Here is a 16,377-nt window from a genome sequence, read left to right as displayed (position 1 = left end):
AATAAATAAAAGCAGTTGCATCGCCTGTGATTTTGAGTCTATGAGAAGTATTGAAATTTCTCACAGGTTGTCGGAAACATTTCTCTTGACACATCCCTTCCCAGTACATACAAGGTGTTTCCGTAAGAGCGTGCAAAAATGTAACAGGACATAGAATCAATTTGAGGTGGGGAATATGGGGTCGGAGAAGCCAATTTAAGGAGATATGGAAGTAAACTTGTCTATCGCTTTGTCTACCATTACTGTTTTCCAGCTTTTTTACAACTAACAAGCGTACAAGTTCACATGTACTGTGCTGCTTATTTACATATACTTACGTTATTTCCTTCAAGGAAAGAACGAGGACGAGCCTGATTACCAAGAAGTCATGATGCAGATTTTGTTTACTTTACTTGACTCTGTTGTATTGTATTTACATTGTCATATCACAGAACGTGCTATGAATCAACGACAGATCTGTTCATTACTCAGTGCTATTCAGAGACGTATAGTACAGTACCATGTAGCAGTACCGGTACAGTATTTCTGCGAGGATTGGAAGGAGGGGGCCTATTCCATGGCCTGCGAGGTCACTTGACCTGACGAAGAACAAGTAAAAGTTCCCTTTAAACTGAAATTTTTCGCCAGAGGTCTAGCCGACATATCCAAATCAGTGAGATTGCACAAATACCTAAATTCTATAAAAGACGTACATCATCTCATGGCCAGGTCTGGGATATGCAAAATGCCCTTCAAAATAAGCTGTCACTTGAAGGAGCTCTGATGCCCTATATAAGTGAAACAAACCAGTAGTAACAGAACATACGAAATACGAAAATTTTTCGATTGGATCCAATAGTTGCCACTCTATAGTGTGATGGAGACGAAGGAAATTATAAATAATACTAACTCATGCCCCGGATGAGCTCCAAGATAGACTTCGCCTCGACTTGGAGAATTTCCACAGGTATCGGATCAGGGCACATTATCGTTGCACGGTTGTGGATATACATATCAGTTGTTCCAATTTGTCAGTAAAGTGTTGTCTTTCATTTTACCTTTACGTTTAGTCTTTTGTCTCTGTATTAAGTAGATATGGCTTCAGAGTTAAAATCTTTGAGATCACAACAAGGTAATCTGCAACTCATTTACCCATCCATAGCTACAAAACCTTCTGACACGCTTCGCATTAATAACAGCGATCATTATCAACTGCAGTTTCATAGAATTCTCTATCTTTTTCCTCGGCGTTTCATTATTCCCTACTCAAATTTAGCCGTCCCCTTCGTCTTACTTCTTTCCCTTGATTAGATCTGATATTAAATCGCCGTGTGTTAACCTTCTTCTCTTCATTTCTCTCGACTTTACATCTCACTGGAAAAGTCTTTCTGTATTTGTTCGCAAAGGCGGGGCATCACAGAATGAATATGAGGTAGTATTTCATGCAGATAAGCTTTCCCTCTACTTTAAGTTATAATATATAACCCGAAGCGACCATTCCCCGTTCCTTCGGCCTGAAGTGAAATCCTATATTGAAGGAGAGATAGGCTGAATCCACTCCACTTTCAGGCGCTTAACAGTGTCTGTTTTTCAAGTTTCTCACTCGCGACAGTTAACGTGCCACTGAAATAAGAAGATTCTGGTAAATGGTCTTGGACACGCGGGAAAGGGATATGTCACTTCGATATGTAACTGAATGCTCCTCTGCTTGAAATGACCCATAAAGTAAGCGAAAAATACAACTTACTTAATGACATAATATAAAGGCTCAGAAAACCTACAATTTTCAGTATTTCATATAATTACTGAACGTATTTTGCAATTTAAAATGCTCACATAATCTACTCTTTAAGAGCTAGCTTTTGTTACAGGTTTAGCTGAATAAGTCACGCGCTACAGTTAAGATTTGTGTCTATATCCTAAGGCAGCGGAATTTACGGTGCGCAAATTACCCAGACCGACCAATGTTTGATTGTGAGAACACTTGTCCACTGCCAATAAACTTTATTTACAATTTCAAACCTTTTCTCACTCATCCTTGAGTACAAGCTTAACATCAAACGTTTAACACATTACCTCATTTGTAAAGTAGTGAGAGATTTGAACCTGTTTAATTCATGGTATAGGATTCTTTAAACAATAGCGGGGCGGGGGGAATGTTGGAAATTAGGTTAGTGCGTTTTTAATCACTGAAATTCTGAGATTCCAGTATTAAGAAAAAATTTTCTCAGGGACACCGACTTATAAGAACAGTGTTCAGTAATAGTGTTCAGCACACTAGACCACTGACACTAAGGTTCTAGAGGCCCTATAATGGCGTGAAATGGAAATGCTTGTATCACGTCGCCCACCTTTTATTGTACTTGTAGATTGTGGTACTGTGAAACTACGTGTTGAATTTTCGAGGACATTTCAGGTCATAGAATTTATATATGTTTTACAGTCAGCATAAAATCATCGTGCAGGGAAACGACACTGAATACGTGTCTTGTGTACCTCTTGGGAAGATGTGCGTTCATCTAGTGCAACGAATGTGAAGACCACTTTTGTCAGACGTTTCGTAAAGGAACAATCATGCACAGGGGTCTCACAACGTAGTGAAAGTGTGAAGAGGAGATACGTTACGTAAAGTAGTAAATCTTCACTGTAGATTGTGGTCCTCTAGGTTGGAAGATGCGCATGTACAACCTACGGAATATGTCGGCATAGCAATTTCATCGCAACTGTTACAGAAGCCATTTTGGTAGATAAAATGCGATAAATGTCTGCTAAAAGGTGGGAATTTCAGAAGATGGGAGCTGGATAAACTGAAAGAACCAGAGGTTGTAGAGAGTTTCAGGGAGAGCATTAGGGAACGATTAACAGGAATAGGGGAAAGAAATACAGCAGAAGAAGAATGGAAATCTTTGAGGGATGAAATAGGGAAGGAAGCAAAGGATGAAGTACGTAAAAAGACGGGGACTAGCAGAAATCCTTAGGTAACAGAATACATATTGAATTTAATTGATGAAAGGAGAAAATATAAAAATGCAGTAAATGAAGCAGGCAAAAAGGAATACAAACGTCTCAAAAGTGAGATCGACAGGACGTGCAAAATGGCTAAGCGGGGATGGCTAGAGGACAAATATAAGGATGTAAAGGCATATCTCACTAGGGGTAAGATAGATACTACCTATAGGAAAATTAAAGGGACCTAAGGAGAAAAGAGAACCACTTGTATGAGTATCAAGAGCTCAGATGGAAACCCAGTTCTAAGCAAAGAAGGGAAAGCAGAAAGGTGGAAGGAGTATATAGAGGGTCTATACAAGGGCGATGTATTTGAGGACAATATTATGGAAATGCAAGAGGATGTAGATGAAGATGAAGAGGGAGATATGATACTGCCTGAAGAGTATGACAGAGCACTGAAAGACCTAAGTCGAAACAAGGCCCCGGGAGTAGACAACATTCCATTAGAACTACTTATAGCCTTGGGAGAGCCAGCCCCGACAAAACTCTATCATCTGGTGTGCAATATGTCTGAGACAGGCGAAATACCCTCAGACTTCAAGAAGAATATACTAATTCCAATCCCAAAGAAAGCAGGTGTTGACAGATGTGAAAATTACCGAACTATCAGTTTAATAGGTCACGGCTGCAAAATACTAACACGAATTCTTTACAGACGAATGTAAAAACTGGTAGAAGCCGTCCTCGGGGAAGATCAGTTTAGATTCCGTAGAAATATTGGAACACGTGAGGCAATACTGACCCTACGACTTATTTTAAAAGATAGATTAAGGAAAGGCAAATATACGTTTCTAGCATTTGTAGATTTCGAGAAAGCTTTTGACAATGTTGACTGGAATACTCTCTTTCAAATTCTGAAGGTGGCTGGCGTAAAATACAGGGAGCGAAAGGCTATTTACAATTTTTACAGAAACTAGATGGCAGTTACAATAGTCGAGGGGCATGAAAGGGAAGCAGTGGTTGGGAAGGGAGTGAGACAGGGCTGTAGCCTCTCCCCGATGTTATTCAATCTGTATATTGAGCAAGCAGTGAAGGAAACAAAAGAAAAATTCGGAGTAGGTATTAAAATCCATTGAGAAGAAATAAAAGCTTTGAGGTTCGTCGATGACATTGTCATTCTGTCAGAGACAGCAAAGAACCTGGAAGAGCAGCTGAACGGAACTGACAGTGTCTTGAAAGGAGGATGTAAGATGAACATCAACAATAACAAAACGAAGATAAAAAATAAATTTCGTGTGACCAGGGCCTCCCGTCGGGTAGACCGTTCGCCGGATGCAAGGCTTTCGATTTGCCGCCACTTCGGCAACTTACGCGTCGATAATGGAATGTAGTCTAACTAAATCAGGTAATGCTGAGGGAATTAGATTTGGAAATGAGACACTTAATGTAGTAAATGCGTTTTGCTATTTGGGGAGCAAAATAACTTATGATGGTCGAAGTAGAGAGGATATAAAATGTAGACTGGTAATGGCAAGGAAAGCGTTTCTGAAGAAGACAAACTTGTTAATATCGAGTATAGATTTAAGTGTCAGGATGTCGTTTCTGAAAGTATTTGTATGGAGTGTAGCCATGTATGGAAGTGAAACATGGACGATAAATAGTTTGAACAAGAAGACAACAGACGCTTTCGAAATGTGGTGCTACAGAAGAATGCTGAAGATTAGAAGGGTAGATCACATAGCTAATGACGAGGTATTGAATAGAATTGGGGAGAAGAGACATTTGTGGCACAACTTGACTAGAAGAAGGGATCGGTTGGTAGAACATGTCCTGAGGCATCAAGGGATCACCAATTTCGTATTGGAGGGCAGTGTGGAGGGTAAAAATCGTAGAGAGAGACCAAGAGATGAATACACTAAGCAGATTCAGAAGGATGTAGGTTTCAGTAGGTACTGGGAGATGAAGAAGCTTGCACAGAAGAGAGTGGCATGGAAAGCTGCATCAAACCAGTCTCAGGACTGAAGACCACAAATCTGTTCACGCAAGGGCAGATATTCAGTCTTAGTTGACTGACTCATTAAGGAATCGGACAGAATGAAACAGAGTTCATAACATCGTATTGTTATACCATGACTGAAACGTTGAATAAGAGTTTCGTGCACAGAATTCAAGAAACTTAACAAAATATCGGGCAACAAACAAATATCGTAATACGTGGTTTTAATTTTTCTAGAATGCGTGCGTCCCATTAACAGTACACAGTAAAAAATGACACACACTTCAATTGCACGTAATTCGATCCACAACCCAGCTTGATTTTGGTACAGGACTAACCGAGGCGAAATGTGCTTTAAGCGTATGGTAGAACGGCCACGCTTAGAAATAGGTCAAACACAGAATCTCTTGGTTAACAGTCACGCCCAATAACTCATAGGCTTACTCTAATGCCACAATTTGCTTGTCGAAAACAGGGTTGTTATGTACAGACTTTATTACAGAATGAAATGACAGTGTACCAGTAACTAACTGCCGTAATGATCGTTGGAATATTGCAGCACAAAAAATGGTTCAAATGGCTCTAAGCACTATGGAACTTAACATCGGAGGTCATCAGTGCCCTAGACTTAGAACTATTTAATCCTAACTAACCTAAGAATATCACACACAACCGGGTCCGAGGCAGAATTCGAACCTGCGACCGTAGCAACAGCGCGGTTCCGGACTGAAGCGCTAGAACCGCTCGGCCACAGCGGCCGGCATTGCCGCACAGATAGAGGATATTACAGTGTGTGGGGTTTATTACAGGTCTGTTGACGAGGTAACAGGAATTAACAAAATGGCTCAAATGGATCTGAGCACTATGAGACTTAACATCTGAGGTCATCAGTCCCTAGAACTTAGAACTACTTAAACCTAACTAACCTAAGGACATCACACACATCCATCCCCGAGGCAGTATTCGAACCTGAGACCGTAGCGGTGGTGCTGCTGCTGACTGTAGCGCCTAGAACCGCTCGGCCACTCTGGCCGGCAGGAATTAACAGCTCGAAGGATACAGTTATACTGTTGTAAAAATAACAGATGCAGCAGAAGTGAGAAAACATTTTTTACAATGGACGGCTTCTTCGAGCTCATACCGTTAAGTTCGAAACCTCTTAATCACCATCAGTAATTTTCAAGTTCAAGAAACTAGCGGAAGCTGACGTGTTTTCAGTGCCGGTATTTGTGAATGAGAACATAACGGGATACATCAAGACAAATAAGGTGTCAGAAAGACGTGAAGGTGACATCCCTCCCTCCCTCCCTCCCTCCCACCCCACTCATCGCGTCATCCAGGTCAACAGGTCAGTGCCTGCGGTGGCTGTGTGAATTCCTGGGAAACAAGGTATCCAGAATACTGTTTCAGATGGGTTCTAGTGAAAGTAATCAGCAAGCATAGAAGCATCTTGACCTCCGCTTCTAAGGCCGTTTCCTGTCAAAAGTTTATAGCTGATGACGAGAACTATTAAGTTTCTCTAAACTGTCTCTTTTCTTATTGGGTAATATCGTAACAAATAATCCTAACTCAGGATGTTTCGTTTCGACCTGAAGTGACTGCACCTTCCACACAGCACCGTTGTTAAATAGTAGTAAAGGATGAAAGTTCTTGAAGTTTTCCATTCAGAAATCTTGCAGTTAGCATTTATTTTCAGTTAATACCTCAGTGAAATACCACGCGAAGCAATTCGTGTCAGAATCAAGCAATAATAGAATCACATACTGTAGCCGTTTCTAGACCCATACACACCAATAATAATTGTGTCAGACAAAAGAGACGAAGAAAATATCTCTTCTCTCTCGTTGATGTTATAGGAAGTAGGTTGCTAGTATTCGCAATTATCATTTACAAAAGTGAAGCCCACTTCAAACTAGGAACTTTAACGATTGCATAAAAATTGTCATTGTATTGTCAGAGGTGGAAACTATACAGATAATTTCCTAACGACAATCTGGTTCCGAATTTCCAAGGAATTCGGAAGGGAAAAGAATTTCTTTTTGTGTGGTTGTAAATTTTTCAGACGGTTTGCCGCTATTCGTTATTTCTCTTAGGCCTGTACGTTTTGAAATAAATTAAAATATCTCACTATGTCAAAGATTAAATTCTATAATTCTACTATGTATACTAATGTTTAGCAACCGTTGCTGTAATTTCTCTTTTCTCCTTTCAGTTCTTTAAAGTGACTGAGGCACTGCAGGACTCTTCGTTATTACCTTTGTATTCCGTTCATCTTCATGTAAGGACAAACCTCCTTGTCACTTGCAATTTTAGAAATAATAATGATGATATTGAAGTTTTATCTATAGTGTCTACTCTTTCATACAAATCCGAAAGAATAGACACAATTTTGATCGCGTAGCCAATGTGAATCAAGACATAAAGGAATTAATCACAGGAGCTGCCAGTAGGTACTGATTTAAATCAGCGGGGAAAAGTGAAAATTTGTGTCGGACCAGTATTCGAACACATGTCTCTTGCTTAAAAAGACAAACGCGCTGCCGGCTGCGTCATCTGGACACAGCGGTTATCGCAAGTGCACGGACTGCCCTACTACGACTCCCGTCCGACCCAAATTCTCAACTTACCCACACACTACTGGTGTAGTGCCACTTGCACATTAAGTTCACTCAAGCTTCATTTTTGATACACTTTTTATTAAAATCCCTTTACTAATGATGTATCACCGAGCGAGGTGGTGCAGTGATTGGCACACTGGACTCGCATTCGGGAGGACCACGGTTCAAACCAGCGTCCAGCCATTCCGATTTAGGTTTCCCGTGATTTCCCTAAACTGCTTCAGGCAAATGCCGGGATGATTCCTTTGAAAGAGCAAGGCCGATTTCCTTCCTTCATCCGATGGGACCGACGATCTCGCAGTCTGCTCCACTTTCCAAATCAACCAACCAACCAATGACGTATTCAGAATCAGTTAATCTTTCTTTAAACACAATGGGAAGCGGTTGGTTTGGTGACGTGTCGACTTCGCGCCATCAGCGTCACATCATATGCATATTTCTGTTCTCAATAAGAATGTTGCAATCTAATTTTCTTATTGCGAAGTCCAGTTACTGTTTTTTTGTTATGCAAATCCTGTGGGTGCATTATACCCCATATTATGACGGTACACCATCACCAAGCTTTCTTGCTCCTCAATGACGACTCTGTATCTGATCCTATGAGAACCACAAAAGATACAGGTAAAGGAGCCGCCTTTGCCCAAGTAGTAGTTGGAATTCTATTTCATAGTGATATTCTAATTATTTACGTTTTTTAATGTGCTTCTACTGTGGTCACTGTGACGTACTCCACTTCCGAACAAGTATTTATAATTTTTTTTTAATACTGAGCTTAATATTTTGCTCCTTCCTTCTTGTCAGTTGTAAATGATTGTAATATGAGTTATAAGAAAGAAATACATAACATATAATGGTGTATTTAGAGTAATTCTGAAACCGCTCAACGTATGGACATTCGTCCAGAGTCTACCCAGCGAAGTAAAATAATCTTTGACCTTTTAACTGCGGAGACAACACTTTTCCATCTCTACATACTCGTATTTTCCTCTTTTTAGATAGAGAACACCATAACTCTCTCTCAGAAACTCATCCGCTGATTGCCGTTGTTCTCTAAGCAAATCTATCAGCTCTATCTAAATTCTCCGAGCTGTAACAATACACTGAATAAATTTAGAAAGCCGGACTGATTGAAACGTTTCATCCCTAGTTATTGTGGGAATCTCTTCCACAGTACTCCAATCGTGCGGGCTTGCCATTTGTCGTCAAACTGCCATGTTTAACAGTGGTTTCCTGACCGCAACTGCATAATTAGCAGCAGCTACGGCTGGGCGATTGATGATTTCGACGCTTATCGATAACATGAATACCTTTCAGGCACTTTGGACGCTTGAGTTATACCTATTCATCAGTTCTTTCCGAAGTCAAGTAATATAGTGGTCTCATTTTGTCCAACACTTTAAGCAACAGATACTCCATTACTTTTTCTTGTCCTCCTCCAGTTTCTCATGCTCGCTTCATTTATTGTTTCTGTCTTGAAAATAATTGTCCTTCGACATTTTATCTGAATTACATGCGAAATATGTTGTAGGAAAGCGTTTGCCCTTCACGACGGAACTCAGGATTTCGCACTGTAACCAGTAAAATTCCATGAAACTGAAATGGAGAATCTGTGCATTTTTCTCTCCGTTCAGTAAATCGCTATAACTAGATGATGCTCTGTATGAAAGTATACGATTAGAATTCTGGTAGGAATTTCACGCCAAGTAGATGAGAATAAAGTGGAGTACCACATCTTACGTACAAATTACTCGTTAAACTTCTATGTAGAGGTAGTACATATGTATATCTTGTACATTCCAATGAAGAAGAAAACTTGTTAAGTGTTTTGGTGTGTTAATTTTTATTAATCAAATAAATTCAATGGAAAATTGAAAGATATTTACATTGTTACGACTGGAATTAATTTTCAGTCTGCAGCCGAGTACGCTAACTTGAAACGTCCTGCCAGGTTACTTTGTGTGCTAAACAGGGACTCGAACCTGGGACCCTTGCCTTTCGTAGGCAAGTGTTTTACTGATTGAGCTACCCAACCATGATTCACGACTCGCCCTTACTCTTCCCTTGCACATCGTCACGTACCTTCTAACCTTCGCAGAAGCTCTCCTGCATACCTTGCGAGACTAACACTGCTGGAAGAAAGGATATTGTGGGGACCTGGCTTAGCCACAGTCTGCGGATGGTTTCCGTAAGAAATTTTCACTCTTCAGCGAAGTCTACGCTAGTCTGAAACTTTGAAACTCGTTAGTCCATTGTGGACTCACCCTTCCCATTTCTTTAATTCGATCTGCGCATCTGAGACATTCTTGCACCGATTAAATATATCGATGCTGATTATGAGTAGCCTCGGTGATTGCAACGATTAAGCTGCCAGTTCTCATTCCGAGATTTTTTCCACACTGGGTACCTACTGAATATTGAACTTTTCTGTAGCTGCGGGTCTGTGTCACACAATGAGTAGAGGAAAAGGCAGATGAGTTTTGGTGCCTCCAGTGGGCCGTTTGTCTTTCTAAGAGATGTGTCACCAAGGATCCTTGGGTCACATGCGAGGCAGGTAGCTCCTTACGTGTTTTCTTAAGGCCAAGCATCCGAACGCTATCAGCTGCAAACTTTTTCTCTGAATACGGTGGACAGCACAGCATGACAATCCAGCCACTCTTGGTATAACGCCGGTATAATGATTCGTGACGAAAACTTGGCCCCGAGGAGAATATTGCTTGTTTCTACAATTCAAAGGTATTCGGTCGGAGTACCTCTCTGCTGAATTTTATTTGCTATTGCCGGCATACTTCCTAGAACGGAGGAGAGTGGGATGCCACTTGCAGTTAAATATCTCCAACTTTTTCATGGAATAAGTTCGTTCTAGAATTTCTTATCTCCCTTCGTGGATGCGAGCCGTTTCCTGGTCGCCTCTTCCACACAAGCTGAATGGCCTCTTGTGTCGTGGGAAAAGTGGAAAAGACCTCCATTGGCTGCTTCTAAAAAAACTAACAGTTAGTGGGAGATGTCATACATCTTTCAAAGAATTACAGATGCGGGAGATCTGTGGATTGAATGAAATGAAAATATGTTTGAAGAGTGAGTCTTTTGCACTAAACTTGTAACAACTGTGTTCACGGAAACATGAGCCACTGGCTGGTTGATAAAACTTTACGTAGGAGGGGAATATGAAGTTTTGTTGGGAACATTTTCGTTGGATAAAATTTAACAGAGCAGAGGACAGTTTATGAGAACTTCTGGGAATGCAGAGAGAAAAAGCTGTGAGAGGACACTCTGGTTCGACAGCTCTGGGAGAGCACTTTGAACAGCTGTGCAGAAACATATGGGCTCTACATCTCTGCCGGAGCAGTGTTCTCTACGTTCTGTGACTCCAGTCGGAGCAAAGTGTTATCCTCTAGATGAAGTCATGAGAATCTGCAGCACAGGCTACCAAGACTGAGAGTCATCAGCCCTTCGGTAGGTGTGAGGTTTGGACTAAATGACATTCGAGGAATTTGATACTTTTGATTACACATTCCAGGGCTTATAACGAACCAGTCAGGTATGGTAGTTACTTGTGACATGAGTCGGTGCAACCACTGTCTGGGAACCATAATCGCATCTTTTTATCAGTGAATTTTAAGATGACGACTATTCTGTTCTTTCGTATTCCCTGTGGTCTTTGTCAGGTGAGTTAATTATTAGTTTAGACTGATTATTGTCCATAAAGATTGCTTGTGTCATTTTGCTCTTCGCACTATCACTCTCGATATTATTTTGTCTGAAATTTCGTGTTACGTGTTTGACGCAGAGATTTTGTAATAAACTGGGAACAATTTGTATCGATATCTCATTTCAGTAAACTGGTGAGCCCCCCTTTGTTGAGACTATTAAAGTTTTTGAAAGAATCAACACCCAGGACTTTTTTGTCAGGGCCACCCTTTTCATCTCATTATCACGTTGCGCGACAGCTTTCATTGCCGCATCTGAATCTGAGTCCCTGAGGAAAGATCTGCCTCTCGAGAGGTCCAACCGATGCAGAACATAGTGACTGCAAAAAGGTGTGTCGAACTTGGTTGCCTTGAACTTCCTAGAAGACTAAAGTGATTTTCCGTATAGGGACCTTCCTACCTTGGACCCTTGCCTTTCACAGGCAAATGCTCCATCGAATGAGCTATCCAAGCACGACTCACAACCTGTCCTCACTGTTTTACGCCCGCCAGTACATCTCAAGAATGTATCTTCACTCTGCACTGGAGTGTACGCTGGTTGAAACTTCCTGGGAGAGTAAAACTGTATGCCGACCCAGGAGTACCTATGTGCAAGTTTTGAAGGTAGGAGATGAGGTAGTGGCGGAAACAAGGCTGAGAGGATGGTCGTGAGTCATGGTTGGATAGTTCAGACGGCGGATCACTTGCGCGCGAAAGGCAAGCGTCCCAGATTCGAGTGTCGGTCCGGCATACAGTTTTAAGCTGCCACGAAGTGTCATTGTATTGCTGTTCACCTATGTACATCCTCATAACTCTGAGCCTTTTAACAAAATATTTTCTTTTCCTTCTGCTACCAGACATGGCACAGGTTATGCCAAAGTCGTACACACAAAGTATCCACACTTCAGAAACTGACGTATGTGTACCTACTGATGGAGGTGCTGTTCTCCGAAATTTGTCGTGGAAGTACGTTATCGTAATAAATGTTACTGGACTGGCTGCCGACCGGTGTGGCCGAGCGGTTCTAGGCGCTTCAGTCTGGAACCGCGCGGTCGCTAGGGTCGCAGGTTCGAGTCCTGCCTGAATGGATGTGTGTGATGTCCTTAGGTTAGTTAGGTTTAAGTAGTTCTAAGTTCTAGGGGACTGATGACCCCAGTTGTTAAGTCCCATAGTACTCAGAGCCATTTGAACCATTTCAACTGGACTGGTTACAGTAATTTGTATTTCAGGAAGTGTGCAGTTATGTATGTAGATTCTGTTGGTATGCGCTTCTTGCACTTATTATAACACTTTAACATCTGTGATTCATATAATGCAAAGCATTTAGTGGAAATCGACTCTTCTCGGCTGTGTGAATGCACTATGTAGCCACTGATTTAAAAGACACTCTGCGAAAGAACCTAACGCACTTGTGAAACAGTCTGTAGACACTTCTTGTACTTATACGGGAAAGAGATTGGAGACTGGCCCTTCAGTTTGTCGCGAGACTTAAGTCTTCCAGGTTATTACGTAGTCCAGTGCTTACAGCTATTTCTATAATGTGTTGGAGTCTCTATAGTTTTATAACTTAGTTGGAGCAACAGCCTAAAGCTGTCAAGTAGTTGAAACAAGGTATTGCAAGCCACCAGCTGTACCAGTACAACTTTATTCCTCTAGAAATATCAAGTTTGAGATCTCGATCCTTCGAGACAAGCTGCTGTAATTATTAGCAAATATTGTGTGACAGACGCCAGTTTACAGTTGGGTGCCATTGTACTGATACGTATGTGTGAATCATCAGAGTCCAGTTTTCCTTCCAGTGACGATGGTTTTGTGAACCGAACCTGAGAGAGGAATAAAGTTGTGTTGGTACAGTTGGTGGTTTGCAATGCGTTATTTGTACAGTTCGTCTGGCAGCCCTTAATGGAGTGGACACGTCCCAAACCGTCTGAGTGTGACCAAATTATAGGCGCAGAACGAATGCAACAACCCATCTTCGAAGATCAGAAGGCAAAAAAAAAATAATAATAATAATAATAAAAATAAAAGCGGCAGTTGTCTATCGCAAGAATCTCTACTCGAGTTTCTTTCAGAAGCAACTGCGCCAGTAATATATGAATAACAATGACCGGATATAAGAAAATGACACAGGTTATTAGACATCGCTAGGGCTCACTAATTCAGTTCATGCCAACTACAACTGAGCAGTTATGTCAACGAGAACCGTATCTTAGCTAACAGGTACTTACAGTTAGTCACCTTTATGTGTATCTCTGTATGCTTCCGCCACTGGACGATTAACAAGAGAGCTGAGAAACCATCATTAGACGGTTGAAGCATGTAAAAAGTCATTTGAAAGAATGAACCTCAGTTTTTCATTGAATTCTGGGACGCCTCATCAATCCAAACTTCAGCTTCATCTACTGTTCAAGAGAGAGAGACTATACTTTGAGACTAGGATTGCTGTTGAAGTTAGAATCTAATTTTTACAAAGGGATCTGGAGCACCAGATCCTAAGGCACACTTTCGTCGACTTGCTTTGACTCTCTACTGACCTCAGCATTCCCCAACGGTGGACAGTTTTATTTCCGCAAACCCTTAACTTGTTTTTTTTTTTTTTGACTTCTTTGCTTTCATGTCAGGCGGTCATAAGTAGAAAGAGGAACACTATGTCTTCCCAGCACCTTCCTATTGACAAGGTCAAAGGAAAAAGTAACTTCTTGTCAGAAGCAATTTCTGTCACTGATATTGCGAATAACTAAATTGCAACAATACATGGCAGATTGTACTCTCTAAAGAGAAGTAAAGAAATGGACCGTTCTGGATGGTGACATTTCCTGTATTCGATGCACGTTTCCCTTATCGTAAATCCCTCTTTGTGTATTCGTGTCACACGCGAACTTTAATCCATACGTATATTGGAGCTTTTGTTTACCGTGAGTTGAATGGGCAGTTTTGAAATTCAAATTTGTATCATTGAAAACTGAAGAAGACATAAAATCAATAGGCGGGAGCTAAAAACTTCGCGTGAATCTGAGACACAACGGAACGAGTCTTGTCTTCTTGATGACGATGTAGTGGTGCGTGTCCTAAATTGTATTGATTTGGATATACGGATAAATTATTTCCAAAATGTTCCTTTCATTGATTCGTTGTAGAATAGCGGGTTTCAGAACATAATTTTTATCGTCAAATGCCTGCCATCACGTATACGAGCATGTCAAAAGAGAATACTTAAGGCTCATTTTTGTGGGTCAGTGCTGGTTCGTCATTTACTAGATACCTGTTAGACGTGAACATGTATAGTTTATAGGATAAACTGCTTCTCTTTAATATATATGTTGTAGATAGTCATCGCTCTTGCGAGATCAAAGCTGAGATGTTGAAAGAAACACAGTAAATTTCACTGTGTTAAGAGTATCGTACAAAATTTACTCTTAGACATGTGTCACTTCAAATAACCTACTTTCTTTATTGGACTTGAATTTTTATTGCATTATATATGCGTAAAATCTTTTGTTCAGTTTGTCTTTTCTTTTAAATCTCGTATCTTAACAAAATAGCATTGGTTTTTTCGTGTTATGAAACTAGTAGATGTGTATTACACTGCCAACAAAAGTGAAGCCCTAGTCGGATGTCAATGTCAATGTAACTCTGTACACGAACATACAACTGGCTGTGACTTCTGAAATTTTCCCGGCGTATTTCTTCTTCTAATAATTTCCGGGTATGCAGCCGGATCCCGTCGACATTCTGCCACGATATTTCGGCCCAGAGACGTCCGGCCATCATCAGGTGAGTACACAACTACTGAAGAGCCCAGGTGCAGTCGCGGTATTTATGCCGAATCTCGCGCTTGTGAAATGTACTGGCATCCTACAGCGCATGCGTCAGGTGTTGACATGCGCAGCATAGCCGAGTTGTACGTGCTGCCCTCGGTGGTGGAAATAAAGGTTCATCTAGTCATTGAGTATCGAATGACACTGTCGATTCCGCTGTGATTGTATAATTTTAATAACAGGATTCCAATTTTTATCCAGCTGAAAGCCGTTGTCTCGATTTATAAGATTATTGGCAAGACGTATTTCCACTGATTCCTTGATTACGGAATCCCAAAAACCGGAAACCGGGGATAAAATTTTTGTTACATTGTATTCCATTGAATGTCCCAAAGAAATACAGTGCTCTGCTACTGCCGATTTTGACGGTTGCCGCAGACGGGTGTATCTTTCATGTTCTATACATCGTTCATGGACAGTTCTTGTCGTCTGGCCAATATATGCAGCGCCACATTCACAGGGAATTTTGTAGACGCCTGCCTTCTTCAGTTGTAAATCGTCTTTAACGGATCCAACCAGGGCCCGGTTCTTTGCTGGTGGACGGAATATAACCTTGATTTTATTTTTCTTCAGTAATCGGCCTATTTTCGACGACACATTCCCGGCGTATGGAAGGAACGCAGTTGATTTAAAGTCATCATCTGCGTCCTCAGTGCGTTGCTTCTTGTTATGATAGTTGCGCATGGCCTTCCTTATTTGGCGAGAAGTGTAGCCATTCTCTTTGAAAACCTTCTCCAAGTGTTCTAATTCTGCGTGGAGGTTTTCATCATCCGATATTATATGCGCTCGATGTATTAAGGTACTGAGAACACCGGCTGTTTGTGCTGGGTGATGGCAGCTTGACGCCTGGAGATACAGATGTGTGTGAGTCGCTTTCCTGTACACAGAATGTCCTAATGACCCATCATTTTTACGGCGTACTAGCACGTCTAGAAATGGTAAAGTGCCCTCTTTTTCAATCTCCATCGTAAATTTGATGTTCTCATGTAATGAGTTTAAGTGATGAAGGAATTTCTCCAGTTCCTGTCTGCCATGAGGCCATACAGCAAAAGTATCATCTAGGTACCGCAAGAAGACCGTAGGCTTTAAAACAGCAGACTCAAGTGCTTTCTCCTCAAAGTCCTCCATAAAGAGATTAGCTACCACAGGCGACAAAGGGCTCCCCATGGCGACGCCGTCTGTTTGTTCAAAGAATTCGTCATTGAATAAAAAGTACGTTGAGGAGAGTATATGTTCAAACAAGGCCGTCATTTCTGCACTGAATAAGTTACCAATAAGATGTAATGATTCCATTAAAGGCACTTTGATGTGGTCTCACTTTTTACCAAAGT

This window comes from Schistocerca serialis, chromosome 5 (genome assembly GCF_023864345.2).
Source record: "Schistocerca serialis cubense isolate TAMUIC-IGC-003099 chromosome 5, iqSchSeri2.2, whole genome shotgun sequence".
Classification (NCBI taxonomy): domain Eukaryota; kingdom Metazoa; phylum Arthropoda; class Insecta; order Orthoptera; family Acrididae; genus Schistocerca; species Schistocerca serialis.
This window is presented reverse-complemented; position numbering follows the sequence as displayed.